Below are 21,044 nucleotides of genomic sequence, written 5' to 3' on the forward strand. Positions count from 1 at the left end.
AGCCCTCATAAAACTATATAATTCTTCAAAAAATAAAAGATTATTTTCAGACATATATTTGGTCTTTAATGGAGAGCATTCTAAAAACACAATGTAAGGAAATCAACACATGCATTTCCCAAGTACATTTAACTGCACCTAATTTTGACAAAAGCTCTGTTTTAGAGAACAAACAAGTAATCTATTATTGATATTAAAGAAAGTAATCAACCACTCTGAATGAGCTCTCTTCCACCACTTCTTCTAGTTGAAGAAGAGGCACAGTCATCAAAAGCAAACAACATCTGTATGAAACAGAGTTGCCAACTGCCTTCATGCTGAGAAGAAAACCCTAAAACTCATCATAGTGGTTGGTGAGTTTGGACACTTTCAAACACATTTCTCCCATCATTGCCTATAGAAATGATCCCTGAAAGTATAGTCTTAACAATTCTTTTGATGATGATTTAGCTGGACCACATGAATTACTCTTTTAAGTAATGGTGACTTTTTTTGTCCCATTCATGGAACTGGATAAAGATTTTGTCAACAACAGTACTTTTCCAATTACCTGATCTTCTAGACAAATCTCATGAGTCGAATATAAATATGACATGGGTTTCTCTGCAAACTGAGATTTTTAAAACAGTATTGGTCAAAGGATTGACATTTTTACAGGCATTATGTTTTGTGGCCAAAAATACAATTGAATATATTGAAGATTTAGCATTGAAACACTTGATGCACTATTATTTCAATCTAAAATCTAATTGTAAATTAAATCTATCCTTTCTAAGATTGCAAAAAAAATTAAGCAGTGGCTTGTAAATGTAAAGCTTGAATAACATGAATTTTAGCTTTGCAAAACACTCTATGCACAGTAAAACAATAAACTACAATAAGATAATTCTATGTTAAAACCCTTATTTCTATAACACTTTAGCCCTCATAAAACTATATAATTCTTCAAAAAATAAAAGATTATTTTCAGACATATATTTGGTATTTAATGGAGAGCATTCTAAAAACACAATGTAAGGAAATCAACACATGCATTTCCCAAGTACATTTAAGTGCACCTAATTTTGACAAAAGCTCTGTTTTAGAGAACAAACAAGTAATCTATTATTGATTTTAAAGAAAGTAATCAACCACTCTGAATGAGCTCTCTTCCACCACTTCTTCTAGTTGAAGAAGAGGCACAGTCATCAAAAGCAAACAACATCTGTATGAAACAGAGTTGCCAACTGCCTTCATGCTGAGAAGAAAGCCCTAAAACTCATCATGGTGGTTGGTGAGTTTGGACACTTTCAAACACATTTCTCCCATCATTGCCTATAGAAATGATCCCTGAAAGTATAGTCTTAACAATTCTTTTGATGATGATTTAGCTGGACCACATGAATTACTCTTTTAAGTAATGGTGACTTTTTTTGTCCCATTCATGGAACTGGATAAAGATTTTGTCAACAACAGTACTTTTCCAATTACCTGATCTTCTAGACAAATCTCATGAGTCAAATATAAATATGACATGGGTTTCTCTGCAAACTGAGATTTTTAAAACAGTATTGGTCAAAGGATTGACATTTTTACAGGCATTATGTTTTGTGGCCAAAAATACAATTGAATATATTGAAGATTTAGCATTGAAACACTTGATGCACTATTATTTCAATCTAAAATCTAATTGTAAATTAAATCTATCCTTTCTAAGATTGCAAAAAAAATTAAGCAGTGGCTTGTAAATGTAAAGCTTGAATAACATGAATTTTAGCTTTGCAAAACACTCTATGCACAGTAAAACAATAAACTACAATAAGATAATTCTATGTTAAAACCGTTATTTCTATAACACTTTAGCCCTCATAAAACTATATAATTCTTAAAATAATAAAAGATTATTTTTAGACATATATTTGGTCTTTAATGGAGAGCATTCTAAAAACACAATGTAAGGAAATCAACACATGCATTTCCCAAGTACATTTAACTGCACCTAATTTTGACAAAAGCTCTGTTTTAGAGAACAAACAAGTAATCTATTATTGATATTAAAGAAAGTAATCAACCACTCTGAATGAGCTCTCTTCCACCACTTCTTCTAGTTGAAGAAGAGGCACAGCCATCAAAAGCAAACAACATCTGTATGAAACAGAGTTGCCAACTGCCTTCATGCTGAGAAGAAAGCCCTAAAACTCATCATGGTGGTTGGTGAGTTTGGACACTTTCAAACACATTTCTCCCATCATTGCCTATAGAAATGATCCCTGAAAGTATAGTCTTAACAATTCTTTTGATGATGATTTAGCTGGACCACATGAATTACTCTATTAAGTAATGGTGACTTTTTTGTCCCATTCATGGAACTGGATAAAGACTTTGTCAACAATAGTACTTTTCCAATTACCTGATCTTCTAGACAAATCTCATGAGTCGAATATAAATATGACATGGGTTTCTCTGCAAACTGAGATTTTTAAAACAGTATTGGTCAAAGGATTGACATTTTTACAGGCATTATGTTTTGTGGCCAAAAATACAATTGAATATATTGAAGATTTAGCATTGAAACACTTGATGCACTATTATTTCAATCTAAAATCTAATTGTAAATTAAATCTATCCTTTCTAAGATTGCAAAAAAAATTAAGCAGTGGCTTGTAAATGTAAAGCTTGAATAACATGAATTTTAGCTTTGCAAAACACTCTATGCACAGTAAAACAATAAACTACAATAAGATAATTCTATGTTAAAACCCTTATTTCTATAACACTTTAGCCCTCATAAAACTATATAATTCTTAAAAAAATAAAAGATTATTTTCAGACATATATTTGGTCTTTAATGGAGAGCATTCTAAAAACACAATGTAAGGAAATCAACACATGCATTTCCCAAGTACATTTAACTGCACCTAATTTTGACAAAAGCTCTGTTTTAGAGAACAAACAAGTAATCTATTATTGATATTAAAGAAAGTAATCAACCACTCTGAATGAGCTCTCTTCCACCACTTCTTCTAGTTGAAGAAGAGGCACAGTCATCAAAAGCAAACAACATCTGTATGAAACAGAGTTGCCAACTGCCTTCATGCTGAGAAGAAAACCCTAAAACTCATCATAGTGGTTGGTGAGTTTGGACACTTTCAAACACATTTCTCCCATCATTGCCTATAGAAATGATCCCTGAAAGTATAGTCTTAACAATTCTTTTGATGATGATTTAGCTGGACCACATGAATTACTCTTTTAAGTAATGGTGACTTTTTTTGTCCCATTCATGGAACTGGATAAAGATTTTGTCAACAACAGTACTTTTCCAATTACCTGATCTTCTAGACAAATCTCATGAGTCGAATATAAATATGACATGGGTTTCTCTGCAAACTGAGATTTTTAAAACAGTATTGGTCAAAGGATTGACATTTTTACAGGCATTATGTTTTGTGGCCAAAAATACAATTGAATATATTGAAGATTTAGCATTGAAACACTTGATGCACTATTATTTCAATCTAAAATCTAATTGTAAATTAAATCTATCCTTTCTAAGATTGCAAAAAAAATTAAGCAGTGGCTTGTAAATGTAAAGCTTGAATAACATGAATTTTAGCTTTGCAAAACACTCTATGCACAGTAAAACAATAAACTACAATAAGATAATTCTATGTTAAAACCCTTATTTCTATAACACTTTAGCCCTCATAAAACTATATAATTCTTCAAAAAATAAAAGATTATTTTTAGACATATATTTGGTATTTAATGGAGAGCATTCTAAAAACACAATGTAAGGAAATCAACCCATGTATTTCCCAAGTACATTTAAGTGCACCTAATTTTGACAAAAGCTCTGTTTTAGAGAACAAACAAGTAATCTATTATTGATATTAAAGAAAGTAATCAACCACTCTGAATGAGCTCTCTTCCACCACTTCTTCTAGTTGAAGAAGAGGCACAGTCATCAAAAGCAAACAACATCTGTATGAAACAGAGTTGCCAACTGCCTTCATGCTGAGAAGAAAGCCCTAAAACTCATCATGGTGGTTGGTGAGTTTGGACACTTTCAAACACATTTCTCCCATCATTGCCTATAGAAATGATCGACTGAAAGTATAGTCTTAACAATTCTTTTGATGATGATTTAGCTGGACCACATGAATTACTCTTTTAAGTAATGGTGACTTTTTTGTCCCATTCATGGAACTGGATAAAGATTTTGTCAACAATAGTACTTTTCCAATTACCTGATCTTCTAGACAAATCTCATGAGTCGAATATAAATATGACATGGGTTTCTCTGCAAACTGAGATTTTTAAAACAGTATTGGTCAAAGGATTGACATTTTTACAGGCATTATGTTTTGTGGCCAAAAATACAATTGAATATATTGAAGATTTAGCATTGAAACACTTGATGCACTATTATTTCAATCTAAAATCTAATTGTAAATTAAATCTATCCTTTCTAAGATTGCAAAAAAAAATTAAGCAGTGGCTTGTAAATGTAAAGCTTGAATAACATGAATTTTAGCATTGCAAAACACTCTATGCACAGTAAAACAATAAACTACAATAAGATAATTCTATGTTAAAACCCTTATTTCTATAACACTTTAGCCCTCATAAAACTATATAATTCTTCAAAAAATAAAAGATTATTTTTAGACATATATTTGGTCTTTAATGGAGAGCATTCTAAAAACACAATGTAAGGAAATCAACCCATGCATTTCCCAAGTACATTTAAGTGCACCTAATTTTGACAAAAGCTCTGTTTTAGAGAACAAACAAGTAATCTATTATTGATATTAAAGAAAGTAATCAACCACTCTGAATGAGCTCTCTTCCACCACTTCTTCTAGTTGAAGAAGAGGCACAGTCATCAAAAGCAAACAACATCTGTATGAAACAGAGTTGCCAACTGCCTTCATGCTGAGAAGAAAGCCCTAAAACTCATCATGGTGGTTGGTGAGTTTGGACACTTTCAAACACATTTCTCCCATCATTGCCTATAGAAATGATCCCTGAAAGTATAGTCTTAACAATTCTTTTGATGATGATTTAGCTGGACCACATGAATTACTCTTTTAAGTAATGGTGACTTTTTTGTCCCATTCATGGAACTGGATAAAGATTTTGTCAACAATAGTATTTTCCAATTACCTGATCTTCTAGACAAATCTCATGAGTCGAATATAAATATGACATGGGTTTCTCTGCAAACTGAGATTTTTAAAACAGTATTGGTCAAAGGATTGACATTTTTACAGGCATTATGTTTTGTGGCCAAAAATACAATTGAATATATTGAAGATTTAGCATTGAAACACTTGATGCACTATTATTTCAATCTAAAATCTAATTGTAAATTAAATCTATCCTTTCTAAGATTGCAAAAAAAATTAAGCAGTGGCTTGTAAATGTAAAGCTTGAATAACATGAATTTTAGCATTGCAAAACACTCTATGCACAGTAAAACAATAAACTACAATAAGATAATTCTATGTTAAAACCCTTATTTCTATAACACTTTAGCCCTCATAAAACTAAATAATTCTTCAAAAAATAAAAGATTATTTTTAGACATATATTTGGTATTTAATGGAGAGCATTCTAAAAACACAATGTAAGGAAATCAACACATGCATTTCCCAAGTACATTTAAGTGCACCTAATTTTGACAAAAGCTCTGTTTTAGAGAACAAACAAGTAATCTATTATTGATATTAAAGAAAGTAATCAACCACTCTGAATGAGCTCTCTTCCACCACTTCTTCTAGTTGAAGAAGAGGCACAGTCATCAAAAGCAAACAACATCTGTCTGAAACAGAGTTGCCAACTGCCTTCATGCTGAGAAGAAAGCCCTAAAACTCATCATGGTGGTTGGTGAGTTTGGACACTTTCAAACACATTTCTCCCATCATTGCCTATAGAAATGATCCCTGAAAGTATAGTCTTAACAATTCTTTTGATGATGATTTAGCTGGACCACATGAATTACTCTTTTAAGTAATGGTGACTTTTTTTGTCCCATTCATGGAACTGGATAAAGACTTTGTCAACAATAGTACTTTTCCAATTACCTGATCTTCTAGACAAATCTCATGAGTCGAATATAAATATGACATGGGTTTCTCTGCAAACTGAGATTTTTAAAACAGTATTGGTCAAAGGATTGACATTTTTACAGGCATTATGTTTTGTGGCCAAAAATACAATTGAATATATTGAATATTTAGCATTGAAACACTTGATGCACTATTATTTCAATCTAAAATCTAATTGTAAATTAAATCTATCCTTTCTAAGATTGCAAAAAAAATTAAGCAGTGGCTTGTAAATGTAAAGCTTGAATAACATGAATTTTAGCTTTGCAAAACACTCTATGCACAGTAAAACAATAAACTACAATAAGATAATTCTATGTTAAAACCCTTATTTCTATAACACTTTAGCCCTCATAAAACTATATAATTCTTAAAAAAATAAAAGATTATTTTTAGACATATATTTGGTCTTTAATGGAGAGCATTCTAAAAACACAATGTAAGGAAATCAACCCATGCATTTCCCAAGTACATTTAAGTGCACCTAATTTTAACAAAAGCTCTGTTTTAGAGAACAAACAAGTAATCTATTATTGATATTAAAGAAAGTAATCAACCACTCTGAATGAGCTCTCTTCCACCACTTCTTCTAGTTGAAGAAGAGACACAGTCATCAAAAGCAAACAACATCTGTATGAAACAGAGTTGCCAACTGCCTTCATGCTGAGAAGAAAGCCCTAAAACTCATCATGGTGGTTGGTGAGTTTGGACACTTTCAAACACATTTCTCCCATCATTGCCTATAGAAATGATCCCTGAAAGTATAGTCTTAACAATTCTTTTGATGATGATTTAGCTGGACCACATGAATTACTCTTTTAAGTAATGGTGACTTTTTTTGTCCCATTCATGGAACTGGATAAAGATTTTGTCAACAATAGTACTTTTCCAATTACCTGATCTTCTAGACAAATCTCATGAGTCGAATATAAATATGACATGGGTTTCACTGCAAACTGAGATTTTTAAAACAGTATTGGTCAAAGGATTGACATTTTTACAGGCATTATGTTTTGTGGCCAAAAATACAATTGAATATATTGAAGATTTAGCATTGAAACACTTGATGCACTATTATTTCAATCTAAAATCTAATTGTAAATTAAATCTATCCTTTCTAAGATTGCAAAAAAAATTAAGCAGTGGCTTGTAAATGTAAAGCTTGAATAACATGAATTTTAGCTTTGCAAAACACTCTATGCACAGTAAAACAATAAACTGCAATAAGATAATTCTATGTTAAAACCGTTATTTCTATAACACTTTAGCCCTCATAAAACTATATAATTCTTAAAAAAATAAAAGATTATTTTCAGACATATATTTGGTCTTTAATGGAGAGCATTCTAAAAACACAATGTAAGGAAATCAACACATGCATTCCCAAGTACATTTAACTGCACCTAATTTTGACAAAAGCTCTGTTTTAGAGAACAAACAAGTAATCTATTATTGATATTAAAGAAAGTAATCAACCACTCTGAATGAGCTCTCTTCCACCACTTCTTCTAGTTGAAGAAGAGGCACAGTCATCAAAAGCAAACAACATCTGTATGAAACAGAGTTGCCAACTGCCTTCATGCTGAGAAGAAAGCCCTAAAACTCATCATGGTGGTTGGTGAGTTTGGACACTTTCAAACACATTTCTCCCATCATTGCCTATAGAAATGATCCCTGAAAGTATAGTCTTAACAATTCTTTTGATGATGATTTAGCTGGACCACATGAATTACTCTTTTAAGTAATGGTGACTTTTTTTGTCCCATTCATGGAACTGGATAAAGATTTTGTCAACAACAGTACTTTTCCAATTACCTGATCTTCTAGACAAATCTCATGAGTCGAATATAAATATGACATGGGTTTCTCTGCAAACTGAGATTTTTAAAACAGTATTGGTCAAAGGATTGACATTTTTACAGGCATTATGTTTTGTGGCCAAAAATACAATTGAATATATTGAAGATTTAGCATTGAAACACTTGATGCACTATTATTTCAATCTAAAATCTAATTGTAAATTAAATCTATCCTTTCTAAGATTGCAAAAAAAATTAAGCAGTGGCTTGTAAATGTAAAGCTTGAATAACATGAATTTTAGCTTTGCAAAACACTCTATGCACAGTAAAACAATAAACTACAATAAGATAATTCTATGTTAAAACCGTTATTTCTATAACACTTTAGCCCTCATAAAACTATATAATTCTTAAAAAAATAAAAGATTATTTTTAGACATATATTTGGTCTTTAATGGAGAGCATTCTAAAAACACAATGTAAGGAAATCAACACATGCATTTCCCAAGTACATTTAACTGCACCTAATTTTGACAAAAGCTCTGTTTTAGAGAACAAACAAGTAATCTATTATTGATATTAAAGAAAGTAATCAACCACTCTGAATGAGCTCTCTTCCACCACTTCTTCTAGTTGAAGAAGAGGCACAGTCATCAAAAGCAAACAACATCTGTATGAAACAGAGTTGCCAACTGCCTTCATGCTGAGAAGAAAGCCCTAAAACTCATCATGGTGGTTGGTGAGTTTGGACACTTTCAAACACATTTCTCCCATCATTGCCTATAGAAATGATCCCTGAAAGTATAGTCTTAACAATTCATTTGATGATGATTTAGCTGGACCACATGAATTACTCTTTTAAGTAATGGTGACTTTTTTGTCCCATTCATGGAACTGGATAAAGATTTTGTCAACAATAGTACTTTTCCAATTACCTGATCTTCTAGACAAATCTCATGAGTCGAATATAAATATGACATGGGTTTCACTGCAAACTGAGATTTTTAAAACAGTATTGGTCAAAGGATTGACATTTTTACAGGCATTATGTTTTGTGGCCAAAAATACAATTGAATATATTGAAGATTTAGCATTGAAACACTTGATGCACTATTATTTCAATCTAAAATCTAATTGTAAATTAAATCTATCCTTTCTAAGATTGCAAAAAAAATTAAGCAGTGGCTTGTAAATGTAAAGCTTGAATAACATGAATTTTAGCTTTGCAAAACACTCTATGCACAGTAAAACAATAAACTACAATAAGATAATTCTATGTTAAAACCCTTATTTCTATAACACTTTAGCCCTCATAAAACTATATAATTCTTAAAAAAATAAAAGATTATTTTCAGACATATATTTGGTCTTTAATGGAGAGCATTCTAAAAACACAATGTAAGGAAATCAACACATGCATTTCCCAAGTACATTTAACTGCACCTAATTTTGACAAAAGCTCTGTTTTAGAGAACAAACAAGTAATCTATTATTGATATTAAAGAAAGTAATCAACCACTCTGAATGAGCTCTCTTCCACCACTTCTTCTAGTTGAAGAAGAGGCACAGTCATCAAAAGCAAACAACATCTGTATGAAACAGAGTTGCCAACTGCCTTCATGCTGAGAAGAAAGCCCTAAAACTCATCATGGTGGTTGGTGAGTTTTGACACTTTCAAACACATTTCTCCCATCATTGCCTATAGAAATGATCCCTGAAAGTGTAGTCTTAACAATTCTTTTGATGATGATTTAGCTGGACCACATGAATTACTCTTTTAAGTAATGGTGACTTTTTTGTCCCATTCATGGAACTGGATAAAGATTTTGTCAACAATAGTACTTTTCCAATTACCTGATCTTCTAGACAAATCTCATGAGTTGAATATAAATATGACATGGGTTTATCTGCAAACTGAGATTTTTAAAACAGTATTGGTCAAAGGATTGACATTTTTACAGGCATTATGTTTTGTGGCCAAAAATACAATTGAATATATTGAAGATTTAGCATTGAAACACTTGATGCACTATTATTTCAATCTAAAATCTAATTGTAAATTAAATCTATCCTTTCTAAGATTGCAAAAAAAATTAAGCAGTGGCTTGTAAATGTAAAGCTTGAATAACATGAATTTTAGCTTTGCAAAACACTCTATGCACAGTAAAACAATAAACTACAATAAGATAATTCTATGTTAAAACCCTTATTTCTATAACACTTTAGCCCTCATAAAACTATATAATTCTTAAAAAAATAAAAGATTATTTTTAGACATATATTTGGTCTTTAATGGAGAGCATTCTAAAAACACAATGTAAGGAAATCAACACATGCATTTCCCAAGTACATTTAACTGCACCTAATTTTGACAAAAGCTCTGTTTTAGAGAACAAACAAGTAATCTATTATTGATATTAAAGAAAGTAATCAACCACTCTGAATGAGCTCTCTTCCACCACTTCTTCTAGTTGAAGAAGAGGCACAGTCATCAAAAGCAAACAACATCTGTATGAAACAGAGTTGCCAACTGCCTTCATGCTGAGAAGAAAGCCCTAAAACTCATCATGGTGGTTGGTGAGTTTGGACACTTTCAAACACATTTCTCCCATCATTGCCTATAGAAATGATCCCTGAAAGTATAGTCTTAACAATTCTTTTGATGATGATTTAGCTGGACCACATGAATTACTCTTTTAAGTAATGGTGACTTTTTTTGTCCCATTCATGGAACTGGATAAAGATTTTGTCAACAACAGTACTTTTCCAATTACATGACCTTCTAGACAAATCTCATGAGTCGAATATAAATATGACATGGGTTTCTCTGCAAACTGAGATTTTTAAAACAGTATTGGTCAAAGGATTGACATTTTTACAGGCATTATGTTTTGTGGCCAAAAATACAATTGAATATATTGAAGATTTAGCATTGAAACACTTGATGCACTATTATTTCAATCTAAAATCTAATTGTAAATTAAATCTATCCTTTCTAAGATTGCAAAAAAAATTAAGCAGTGGCTTGTAAATGTAAAGCTTGAATAACATGAATTTTAGCTTTGCAAAACACTCTATGCACAGTAAAACAATAAACTACAATAAGATAATTCTATGTTAAAACCGTTATTTCTATAACACTTTAGCCCTCATAAAACTATATAATTCTTAAAAAAATAAAAGATTATTTTTAGACATATATTTGGTCTTTAATGGAGAGCATTCTAAAAACACAATGTAAGGAAATCAACACATGCATTTCCCAAGTACATTTAACTGCACCTAATTTTGACAAAAGCTCTGTTTTAGAGAACAAACAAGTAATCTATTATTGATATTAAAGAAAGTAATCAACCACTCTGAATGAGCTCTCTTCCACCACTTCTTCTAGTTGAAGAAGAGGCACAGTCATCAAAAGCAAACAACATCTGTATGAAACAGAGTTGCCAACTGCCTTCATGCTGAGAAGAAAGCCCTAAAACTCATCATGGTGGTTGGTGAGTTTGGACACTTTCAAACACATTTCTCCCATCATTGCCTATAGAAATGATCCCTGAAAGTATAGTCTTAACAATTCTTTTGATGATGATTTAGCTGGACCACATGAATTACTCTATTAAGTAATGGTGACTTTTTTGTCCCATTCATGGAACTGGATAAAGACTTTGTCAACAATAGTACTTTTCCAATTACCTGATCTTCTAGACAAATCTCATGAGTCGAATATAAATATGACATGGCTTTCTCTGCAAACTGAGATTTTTAAAACAGTATTGGTCAAAGGATTGACATTTTTACAGGCATTATGTTTTGTGGCCAAAAATACAATTGAATATATTGAATATTTAGCATTGAAACACTTGATGCACTATTATTTCAATCTAAAATCTAATTGTAAATTAAATCTATCCTTTCTAAGATTGCAAAAAAAATTAAGCAGTGGCTTGTAAATGTAAAGATTGAATAACATGAATTTTAGCTTTGCAAAACACTCTATGCACAGTAAAACAATAAACTACAATAAGATAATTCTATGTTAAAACCCTTATTTCTATAACACTTTAGCCCTCATAAAACTATATAATTCTTAAAAAAATAAAAGATTATTTTTAGACATATATTTGGTCTTTAATGGAGAGCATTCTAAAAACACAATGTAAGGAAATCAACCCATGCATTTCCCAAGTACATTTAAATGCACCTAATTTTGACAAAAGCTCTGTTTTAGAGAACAAACAAGTAATCTATTATTGATATTAAAGAAAGTAATCAACCACTCTGAATGAGCTCTCTTCCACCACTTCTTCTAGTTGAAGAAGAGGCACAGTCATCAAAAGCAAACAACATCTGTATGAAACAGAGTTGCCAACTGCCTTCATGCTGAGAAGAAAGCCCTAAAACTCATCATGGTGGTTGGTGAGTTTGGACACTTTCAAACACATTTCTCCCATCATTGCCTATAGAAATGATCCCTGAAAGTATAGTCTTAACAATTCTTTTGATGATGATTTAGCTGGACCACATGAATTACTCTTTTAAGTAATGGTGACTTTTTTTGTCCCATTCATGGAACTGGATAAAGATTTTGTCAACAACAGTACTTTTCCAATTACCTGACCTTCTAGACAAATCTCATGAGTCGAATATAAATATGACATGGGTTTCTCTGCAAACTGAGATTTTTAAAACAGTATTGGTCAAAGGATTGACATTTTTACAGGCATTATGTTTTGTGGCCAAAAATACAATTGAATATATTGAAGATTTAGCATTGAAACACTTGATGCACTATTATTTCAATCTAAAATCTAATTGTAAATTAAATCTATCCTTTCTAAGATTGCAAAAAAAATTAAGCAGTGGCTTGTAAATGTAAAGCTTGAATAACATGAATTTTAGCTTTGCAAAACACTCTATGCACAGTAAAACAATAAACTACAATAAGATAATTCTATGTTAAAACCGTTATTTCTATAACACTTTAGCCCTCATAAAACTATATAATTCTTAAAAAAATAAAAGATTCTTTTTAGACATATATTTGGTCTTTAATGGAGAGCATTCTAAAAACACAATGTAAGGAAATCAACACATGCATTTCCCAAGTACATTTAACTGCACCTAATTTTGACAAAAGCTCTGTTTTAGAGAACAAACAAGTAATCTATTATTGATATTAAAGAAAGTAATCAACCACTCTGAATGAGCTCTCTTCCACCACTTCTTCTAGTTGAAGAAGAGGCACAGTCATCAAAAGCAAACAACATCTGTATGAAACAGAGTTGCCAACTGCCTTCATGCTGAGAAGAAAGCCCTAAAACTCATCATGGTGGTTGGTGAGTTTGGACACTTTCAAACACATTTCTCCCATCATTGCCTATAGAAATGATCACTGAAAGTATAGTCTTAACAATTCTTTTGATGATGATTTAGCTGGACCACATGAATTACTCTTTTAAGTAATGGTGACTTTTTTGTCCCATTCATGGAACTGGATAAAGATTTTGTCAACAACAGTACTTTTCCAATTACCTGACCTTCTAGACAAATCTCATGAGTCGAATATAAATATGACATGGGTTTCTCTGCAAACTGAGATTTTTAAAACAGTATTGGTCAAAGGATTGACATTTTTACAGGCATTATGTTTTGTGGCCAAAAATACAATTGAATATATTGAAGATTTAGCATTGAAACACTTGATGCACTATTATTTCAATCTAAAATCTAATTGTAAATTAAATCTATCCTTTCTAAGATTGCAAAAAAAATTAAGCAGTGGCTTGTAAATGTAAAGCTTGAATAACATGAATTTTAGCTTTGCAAAACACTCTATGCACAGTAAAACAATAAACTACAATAAGATAATTCTATGTTAAAACCCTTATTTCTATAACACTTTAGCCCTCATAAAACTATATAATTCTTAAAAAAATAAAAGATTATTTTTAGACATATATTTGGTCTTTAATGGAGAGCATTCTAAAAACACAATGTAAGGAAATCAACACATGCATTTCCCAAGTACATTTAAGTGCACCTAATTTTGACAAAAGCTCTGTTTTAGAGAACAAACAAGTAATCTATTATTGATATTAAAGAAAGTAATCAACCACTCTGAATGAGCTCTCTTCCACCACTTCTTCTAGTTGAAGAAGAGGCACAGTCATCAAAAGCAAACAACATCTGTATGAAACAGAGTTGCCAACTGCCTTCATGCTGAGAAGAAAGCCCTAAAACTCATCATGGTGGTTGGTGAGTTTGGACACTTTCAAACACATTTCTCCCATCATTGCCTATAGAAATGATCCCTGAAAGTATAGTCTTAACAATTCTTTTGATGATGATTTAGCTGGACCACATGAATTACTCTTTTAAGTAATGGTGACTTTTTTGTCCCATTCATGGAACTGGATAAAGATTTTGTCAACAATAGTACTTTTCCAATTACCTGATCTTCTAGACAAATCTCATGAGTCGAATATAAATATGACATGGGTTTCTCTGCAAACTGAGATTTTTAAAACAGTATTGGTCAAAGGATTGACATTTTTACAGGCATTATGTTTTGTGGCCAAAAATACAATTGAATATATTGAAGATTTAGCATTGAAACACTTGATGCACTATTATTTCAATCTAAAATCTAATTGTAAATTAAATCTATCCTTTCTAAGATTGCAAAAAAAATTAAGCAGTGGCTTGTAAATGTAAAGCTTGAATAACATGAATTTTAGCTTTGCAAAACACTCTATGCACAGTAAAACAATAAACTACAATAAGATAATTCTATGTTAAAACCCTTATTTCTATAACACTTTAGCCCTCATAAAACTATATAATTCTTAAAAAAATAAAAGATTATTTTTAGACATATATTTGGTCTTTAATGGAGAGCATTCTAAAAACACAATGTAAGGAAATCAACACATGCATTTCCCAAGTACATTTAACTGCACCTAATTTTGACAAAAGCTCTGTTTTAGAGAACAAACAAGTAATCTATTATTGATATTAAAGAAAGTAATCAACCACTCTGAATGAGCTCTCTTCCACCACTTCTTCTAGTTGAAGAAGAGGCACAGTCATCAAAAGCAAACAACATCTGTATGAAACAGAGTTGCCAACTGCCTTCATGCTGAGAAGAAAGCCCTAAAACTCATCATGGTGGTTGGTGAGTTTGGACACTTTCAAACACATTTCTCCCATCATTGCCTATAGAAATGATCCCTGAAAGTATAGTCTTAACAATTCTTTTGATGATGATTTAGCTGGACCACATGAATTACTCTTTTAAGTAATGGTGACTTTTTTTGTCCCATTCATGGAACTGGATAAAGATTTTGTCAACAATAGTACTTTTCCAATTACATGACCTTCTAGACAAATCTCATGAGTCGAATATAAATATGACATGGGTTTCTCTGCAAACTGAGATTTTTAAAACAGTATTGGTCAAAGGATTGACATTTTTACAGGCATTATGTTTTGTGGCCAAAAATACAATTGAATATATTGAAGATTTAGCATTGAAACACTTGATGCACTATTATTTCAATCTAAAATCTAATTGTAAATTAAATCTATCCTTTCTAAGATTGCAAAAAAAATTAAGCAGTGGCTTGTAAATGTAAAGCTTGAATAACATGAATTTTAGCTTTGCAAAACACTCTATGCACAGTAAAACAATAAACTACAATAAGATAATTCTATGTTAAAACCGTTATTTCTATAACACTTTAGCCCTCATAAAACTATATAATTCTTAAAAAAATAAAAGATTATTTTTAGACATATATTTGGTCTTTAATGGAGAGCATTCTAAAAACACAATGTAAGGAAATCAACACATGCATTTCCCAAGTACATTTAACTGCACCTAATTTTGACAAAAGCTCTGTTTTAGAGAACAAACAAGTAATCTATTATTGATATTAAAGAAAGTAATCAACCACTCTGAATGAGCTCTCTTCCACCACTTCTTCTAGTTGAAGAAGAGGCACAGTCATCAAAAGCAAACAACATCTGTATGAAACAGAGTTGCCAACTGCCTTCATGCTGAGAAGAAAGCCCTAAAACTCATCATGGTGGTTGGTGAGTTTGGACACTTTCAAACACATTTCTCCCATCATTGCCTATAGAAATGATCCCTGAAAGTATAGTCTTAACAATTCTTTTGATGATGATTTAGCTGGACCACATGAATTACTCTATTAAGTAATGGTGACTTTTTTGTCCCATTCATGGAACTGGATAAAGACTTTGTCAACAATAGTACTTTTCCAATTACCTGATCTTCTAGACAAATCTCATGAGTCGAATATAAATATGACATGGCTTTCTCTGCAAACTGAGATTTTTAAAACAGTATTGGTCAAAGGATTGACATTTTTACAGGCATTATGTTTTGTGGCCAAAAATACAATTGAATATATTGAAGATTTAGCATTGAAACACTTGATGCACTATTATTTCAATCTAAAATCTAATTGTAAATTAAATCTATCCTTTCTAAGATTGCAAAAAAAATTAAGCAGTGGCTTGTAAATGTAAAGATTGAATAACATGAATTTTAGCTTTGCAAAACACTCTATGCACAGTAAAACAATAAACTACAATAAGATAATTCTATGTTAAAACCCTTATTTCTATAACACTTTAGCCCTCATAAAACTATATAATTCTTAAAAAAATAAAAGATTATTTTTAGACATATATTTGGTCTTTAATGGAGAGCATTCTAAAAACACAATGTAAGGAAATCAACCCATGCATTTCCCAAGTACATTTAAGTGCACCTAATTTTGACAAAAGCTCTGTTTTAGAGAACAAACAAGTAATCTATTATTGATATTAAAGAAAGTAATCAACCACTCTGAATGAGCTCTCTTCCACCACTTTTTCTAGTTGAAGAAGAGGCACAGTCATCAAAAGCAAACAACATCTGTATGAAACAGAGTTGCCAACTGCCTTCATGCTGAGAAGAAAGCCCTAAAACTCATCATGGTGGTTGGTGAGTTTGGACACTTTCAAACACATTTCTCCCATCATTGCCTATAGAAATGATCCCTGAAAGTATAGTCTTAACAATTCTTTTGATGATGATTTAGCTGGACCACATGAATTACTCTTTTAAGTAATGGTGACTTTTTTTGTCCCATTCATGGAACTGGATAAAGATTTTGTCAACAATAGTACTTTTCCAATTACCTGACCTTCTAGACAAATCTCATGAGTCGAATATAAATATGACATGGGTTTCTCTGCAAACTGAGATTTTTAAAACTGTATTGGTCAAAGGATTGACATTTTTACAGGCATTATGTTTTGTGGCCAAAAATACAATTGAATATATTGAAGATTTAGCATTGAAACACTTGATGCACTATTATTTCAATCTAAAATCTAATTGTAAATTAAATCTATCCTTTCTAAGATTGCAAAAAAAATTAAGCAGTGGCTTGTAAATGTAAAGCTTGAATAACATGAATTTTAGCTTTGCAAAACACTCTATGCACAGTAAAACAATAAACTACAATAAGATAATTCTATGTTAAAACCGTTATTTCTATAACACTTTAGCCCTCATAAAACTATATAATTCTTAAAAAAATAAAAGATTATTTTTAGACATATATTTGGTCTTTAATGGAGAGCATTCTAAAAACACAATGTAAGGAAATCAACACATGCATTTCCCAAGTACATTTAACTGCACCTAATTTTGACAAAAGCTCTGTTTTAGAGAACAAACAAGTAATCTATTATTGATATTAAAGAAAGTAATCAACCACTCTGAATGAGCTCTCTTCCACCACTTCTTCTAGTTGAAGAAGAGGCACAGTCATCAAAAGCAAACAACATCTGTATGAAACAGAGTTGCCAACTGCCTTCATGCTGAGAAGAAAGCCCTAAAACTCATCATGGTGGTTGGTGAGTTTGGACACTTTCAAACACATTTCTCCCATCATTGCCTATAGAAATGATCCCTGAAAGTATAGTCTTAACAATTCTTTTGATGATGATTTAGCTGGACCACATGAATTACTTTATTAAGTAATGGTGACTTTTTTTTCCCATTCATGGAACTGGATAAAGATTTTGTCAACAATAGTACTTTTCCAATTACCTGATCTTCTAGACAAATGTCATGAGTCGAATATAAATATGACATGGGTTTCTCTGCAAACTGAGATTTTTAAAACAGTATTGGTCAAAGGATTGACATTTTTACAGGCATTATGTTTTGTGGCCAAAAATACAATTGAATATATTGAATATTTAGCATTGAAACACTTGATGCACTATTATTTCAATCTAAAATCTAATTATAAATTAAATCTATCCTTTCTAAGATTGCAAAAAAAATTAAGCAGTGGCTTGTAAATGTAAAGATTGAATAACATGAATTTTAGCTTTGCAAAACACTCTATGCACAGTAAAACAATAAACTACAATAAGATAATTCTATGTTAAAACCCTTATTTCTATAACACTTTAGCCCTCATAAAACTATATAATTCTTAAAAAAATAAAAGATTATTTTTAGACATATATTTGGTCTTTAATGGAGAGCATTCTAAAAACACAATGTAAGGAAATCAACACATGCATTTCCCAAGTACATTTAAGTGCACCTAATTTTGACAAAAGCTCTGTTTTAGAGAACAAACAAGTAATCTATTATTGATATTAAAGAAAGTAATCAACCACTCTGAATGAGCTCTCTTCCACCACTTCTTCTAGTTGAAGAAGAGGCACAGTCATCAAAAGCAAACAACATCTGTATGAAACAGAGTTGCCAACTGCCTTCATGCTGAGAAGAAAGCCCTAAAACTCATCATGGTGGTTGGTGAGTTTGGACACTTTCAAACACATTTCTCCCATCATTGCCTATAGAAATGATCCCTGAAAGTATAGTCTTAACAATTCTTTTGATGATGATTTAGCTGGACCACATGAATTACTCTTTTAAGTAATGGTGACTTTTTTGTCCCATTCATGGAACTGGATAAAGATTTTGTCAACAATAGTACTTTTCCAATTACCTGATCTTCTAGACAAATCTCATGAGTCGAATATAAATATGACATGGGTTTCTCTGCAAACTGAGATTTTTAAAACAGTATTGGTCAAAGGATTGACATTTTTACAGGCATTATGTTTTGTGGCCAAAAATACAATTGAATATATTGAAGATTTAGCATTGAAACACTTGATGCACTATTATTTCAATCTAAAATCTAATTGTAAATTAAATCTATCCTTTCTAGGATTGCAAAAAAAATTAAGCAGTGGCTTGTAAATGTAAAGCTTGAATAACATGAATTTTAGCTTTGCAAAACACTCTATGCACAGTAAAACAATAAACTACAATAAGATAATTCTATGTTAAAACCCTTATTTCTATAACACTTTAGCCCTCATAAAACTATATAATTCTTAAAAAAATAAAAGATTATTTTCAGACATATATTTGGTCTTTAATGGAGAGCATTCTAAAAACACAATGTAAGGAAATCAACACATGCATTTCCCAAGTACATTTAACTGCACCTAATTTTGACAAAAGCTCTGTTTTAGAGAACAAACAAGTAATCTATTATTGATATTAAAGAAAGTAATCAACCACTCTGAATGAGCTCTCTTCCACCACTTCTTCTAGTTGAAGAAGAGGCACAGTCATCAAAAGCAAACAACATCTGTATGAAACAGAGTTGCCAACTGCCTTCATGCTGAGAAGAAAGCCCTAAAACTCATCATGGTGGTTGGTGAATTTGGACACTTTCAAACACATTTCTCCCATCATTGCCTATAGAAATGATCCCTGAAAGTATAGTCTTAACAATTCTTTTGATGATGATTTAGCTGGACCACATGAATTACTCTTTTAAGTAATGGTGACTTTTTTTGTCCCATTCATGGAACTGGATAAAGATTTTGTCAACAACAGTACTTTTCCAATTACCTGACCTTCTAGACAAATCTCATGAGTCGAATATAAATATGACATGGGTTTCTCTGCAAACTGAGATTTTTAAAACAGTATTGGTCAAAGGATTGACATTTTTACAGGCATTATGTTTTGTGGCCAAAAATACAATTGAATATATTGAAGATTTAGCATTGAAACACTTGATGCACTATTATTTCAATCTAAAATCTAATTGTAAATTAAATCTATCCTTTCTAAGATTGCAAAAAAAATTAAGCAGTGGCTTGTAAATGTAAAGCTTGAATAACATGAATTTTAGCTTTGCAAAACACTCTATGCACAGTAAAACAATAAACTACAATAAGATAATTCTATGTTAAAACCCTTATATCTATAACACTTTAGCCCTCATAAAACTATATAATTCTTAAAAAAATAAAAGATTATTTTTAGACATATATTTGGTCTTTAATGGAGAGCATTCTAAAAACACAATGTAAGGAAATCAACACATGCATTTCCCAAGTACATTTAACTGCACCTAATTTTGACAAAAGCTCTGTTTTAGAGAACAAACAAGTAATCTATTATTGATATTAAAGAAAGTAATCAACCACTCTGAATGAGCTCTCTTCCACCACTTCTTCTAGTTGAAGAAGAGGCACAGTCATCAAAAGCAAACAACATCTGTATGAAACAGAGTTGCCAACTGCCTTCATGCTGAGAAGAAAGCCCTAAAACTCATCATGGTGGTTGGTGAGTTTGGACACTTTCAAACACATTTCTCCCATCATTGCCTATAGAAATGATCCCTGAAAGTATAGTCTTAACAATTCTTTTGATGATGATTTAGCTGGACCACATGAATTACTCTATTAAGTAATGGTGACTTTTTTTTCCCATTCATGGAACTGGATAAAGATTTTGTCAACAATAGTACTTTTCCAATTACCTGATCTTCTAGACAAATCTCATGAGTCGAATATAAATATGACATGGGTTTCTCTGCAAACTGAGATTTTTAAAACAGTATTGGTCAAAGGATTGACATTTTTACAGGCATTATGTTTTGTGGCCAAAAATACAATTGAATATATTGAATATTTAGCATTGAAACACTTGATGCACTATTATTTCAATCTAAAATCTAATTATAAATTAAATCTATCCTTTCTAAGATTGCAAAAAAAATTAAGCAGTGGCTTGTAAATGTAAAGA

At 31.3% G+C, this 21,044-nt stretch overlaps 23 non-coding genes across 23 annotated transcripts; all 23 read right to left on the reverse strand.

Moving 5' to 3' along the window:
- Positions 1 to 209: 209 nt before the first annotated feature.
- On the reverse strand, positions 210 to 425 carry LOC148539503 (small nucleolar RNA U3). Its single transcript, XR_015870752.1, has one exon. It is a non-coding gene; the product is annotated as a small nucleolar RNA U3 (small nucleolar RNA).
- A 704-nt stretch (positions 426 to 1,129) lies between these two features.
- Positions 1,130 to 1,345, reverse strand: LOC148539504 (small nucleolar RNA U3). Its single transcript, XR_015870664.1, has one exon. It is a non-coding gene; the product is annotated as a small nucleolar RNA U3 (small nucleolar RNA).
- A 704-nt stretch (positions 1,346 to 2,049) lies between these two features.
- On the reverse strand, positions 2,050 to 2,265 carry LOC148539505 (small nucleolar RNA U3). The gene has a single exon (XR_015870887.1). It is a non-coding gene; the product is annotated as a small nucleolar RNA U3 (small nucleolar RNA).
- A 703-nt stretch (positions 2,266 to 2,968) lies between these two features.
- On the reverse strand, positions 2,969 to 3,184 carry LOC148539506 (small nucleolar RNA U3). Its single transcript, XR_015870755.1, has one exon. It is a non-coding gene; the product is annotated as a small nucleolar RNA U3 (small nucleolar RNA).
- A 704-nt stretch (positions 3,185 to 3,888) lies between these two features.
- LOC148539507 (small nucleolar RNA U3) lies at positions 3,889 to 4,105 on the reverse strand. The gene has a single exon (XR_015871045.1). It is a non-coding gene; the product is annotated as a small nucleolar RNA U3 (small nucleolar RNA).
- A 704-nt stretch (positions 4,106 to 4,809) lies between these two features.
- Positions 4,810 to 5,025, reverse strand: LOC148539508 (small nucleolar RNA U3). Its single transcript, XR_015870666.1, has one exon. It is a non-coding gene; the product is annotated as a small nucleolar RNA U3 (small nucleolar RNA).
- A 702-nt stretch (positions 5,026 to 5,727) lies between these two features.
- LOC148539509 (small nucleolar RNA U3) lies at positions 5,728 to 5,943 on the reverse strand. Its single transcript, XR_015870748.1, has one exon. It is a non-coding gene; the product is annotated as a small nucleolar RNA U3 (small nucleolar RNA).
- A 704-nt stretch (positions 5,944 to 6,647) lies between these two features.
- On the reverse strand, positions 6,648 to 6,863 carry LOC148539510 (small nucleolar RNA U3). Its single transcript, XR_015870800.1, has one exon. It is a non-coding gene; the product is annotated as a small nucleolar RNA U3 (small nucleolar RNA).
- A 703-nt stretch (positions 6,864 to 7,566) lies between these two features.
- On the reverse strand, positions 7,567 to 7,782 carry LOC148539511 (small nucleolar RNA U3). The gene has a single exon (XR_015870668.1). It is a non-coding gene; the product is annotated as a small nucleolar RNA U3 (small nucleolar RNA).
- A 704-nt stretch (positions 7,783 to 8,486) lies between these two features.
- LOC148539512 (small nucleolar RNA U3) lies at positions 8,487 to 8,702 on the reverse strand. The gene has a single exon (XR_015870670.1). It is a non-coding gene; the product is annotated as a small nucleolar RNA U3 (small nucleolar RNA).
- A 703-nt stretch (positions 8,703 to 9,405) lies between these two features.
- LOC148539513 (small nucleolar RNA U3) lies at positions 9,406 to 9,621 on the reverse strand. Its single transcript, XR_015870558.1, has one exon. It is a non-coding gene; the product is annotated as a small nucleolar RNA U3 (small nucleolar RNA).
- Positions 9,622 to 10,324: 703 nt separating this feature from the next.
- On the reverse strand, positions 10,325 to 10,540 carry LOC148539514 (small nucleolar RNA U3). The gene has a single exon (XR_015870672.1). It is a non-coding gene; the product is annotated as a small nucleolar RNA U3 (small nucleolar RNA).
- A 704-nt stretch (positions 10,541 to 11,244) lies between these two features.
- Positions 11,245 to 11,460, reverse strand: LOC148539515 (small nucleolar RNA U3). Its single transcript, XR_015870674.1, has one exon. It is a non-coding gene; the product is annotated as a small nucleolar RNA U3 (small nucleolar RNA).
- A 703-nt stretch (positions 11,461 to 12,163) lies between these two features.
- LOC148539516 (small nucleolar RNA U3) lies at positions 12,164 to 12,379 on the reverse strand. Its single transcript, XR_015870676.1, has one exon. It is a non-coding gene; the product is annotated as a small nucleolar RNA U3 (small nucleolar RNA).
- Positions 12,380 to 13,083: 704 nt separating this feature from the next.
- LOC148539517 (small nucleolar RNA U3) lies at positions 13,084 to 13,299 on the reverse strand. Its single transcript, XR_015870976.1, has one exon. It is a non-coding gene; the product is annotated as a small nucleolar RNA U3 (small nucleolar RNA).
- Positions 13,300 to 14,002: 703 nt separating this feature from the next.
- LOC148539518 (small nucleolar RNA U3) lies at positions 14,003 to 14,218 on the reverse strand. The gene has a single exon (XR_015870678.1). It is a non-coding gene; the product is annotated as a small nucleolar RNA U3 (small nucleolar RNA).
- A 703-nt stretch (positions 14,219 to 14,921) lies between these two features.
- Positions 14,922 to 15,137, reverse strand: LOC148539519 (small nucleolar RNA U3). The gene has a single exon (XR_015870681.1). It is a non-coding gene; the product is annotated as a small nucleolar RNA U3 (small nucleolar RNA).
- Positions 15,138 to 15,841: 704 nt separating this feature from the next.
- LOC148539520 (small nucleolar RNA U3) lies at positions 15,842 to 16,057 on the reverse strand. The gene has a single exon (XR_015870683.1). It is a non-coding gene; the product is annotated as a small nucleolar RNA U3 (small nucleolar RNA).
- A 703-nt stretch (positions 16,058 to 16,760) lies between these two features.
- Positions 16,761 to 16,976, reverse strand: LOC148539521 (small nucleolar RNA U3). The gene has a single exon (XR_015870878.1). It is a non-coding gene; the product is annotated as a small nucleolar RNA U3 (small nucleolar RNA).
- A 704-nt stretch (positions 16,977 to 17,680) lies between these two features.
- Positions 17,681 to 17,896, reverse strand: LOC148539522 (small nucleolar RNA U3). Its single transcript, XR_015870685.1, has one exon. It is a non-coding gene; the product is annotated as a small nucleolar RNA U3 (small nucleolar RNA).
- A 703-nt stretch (positions 17,897 to 18,599) lies between these two features.
- On the reverse strand, positions 18,600 to 18,815 carry LOC148539523 (small nucleolar RNA U3). The gene has a single exon (XR_015870686.1). It is a non-coding gene; the product is annotated as a small nucleolar RNA U3 (small nucleolar RNA).
- A 703-nt stretch (positions 18,816 to 19,518) lies between these two features.
- Positions 19,519 to 19,734, reverse strand: LOC148539524 (small nucleolar RNA U3). The gene has a single exon (XR_015870566.1). It is a non-coding gene; the product is annotated as a small nucleolar RNA U3 (small nucleolar RNA).
- A 704-nt stretch (positions 19,735 to 20,438) lies between these two features.
- Positions 20,439 to 20,654, reverse strand: LOC148539525 (small nucleolar RNA U3). The gene has a single exon (XR_015870689.1). It is a non-coding gene; the product is annotated as a small nucleolar RNA U3 (small nucleolar RNA).
- Positions 20,655 to 21,044: the final 390 nt, after the last annotated feature.

This window comes from Taudactylus pleione, unplaced genomic scaffold (genome assembly GCF_031769625.1).
Source record: "Taudactylus pleione unplaced genomic scaffold, aTauple2 ptg000026l, whole genome shotgun sequence".
Classification (NCBI taxonomy): Eukaryota; Metazoa; Chordata; class Amphibia; order Anura; family Myobatrachidae; genus Taudactylus; species Taudactylus pleione.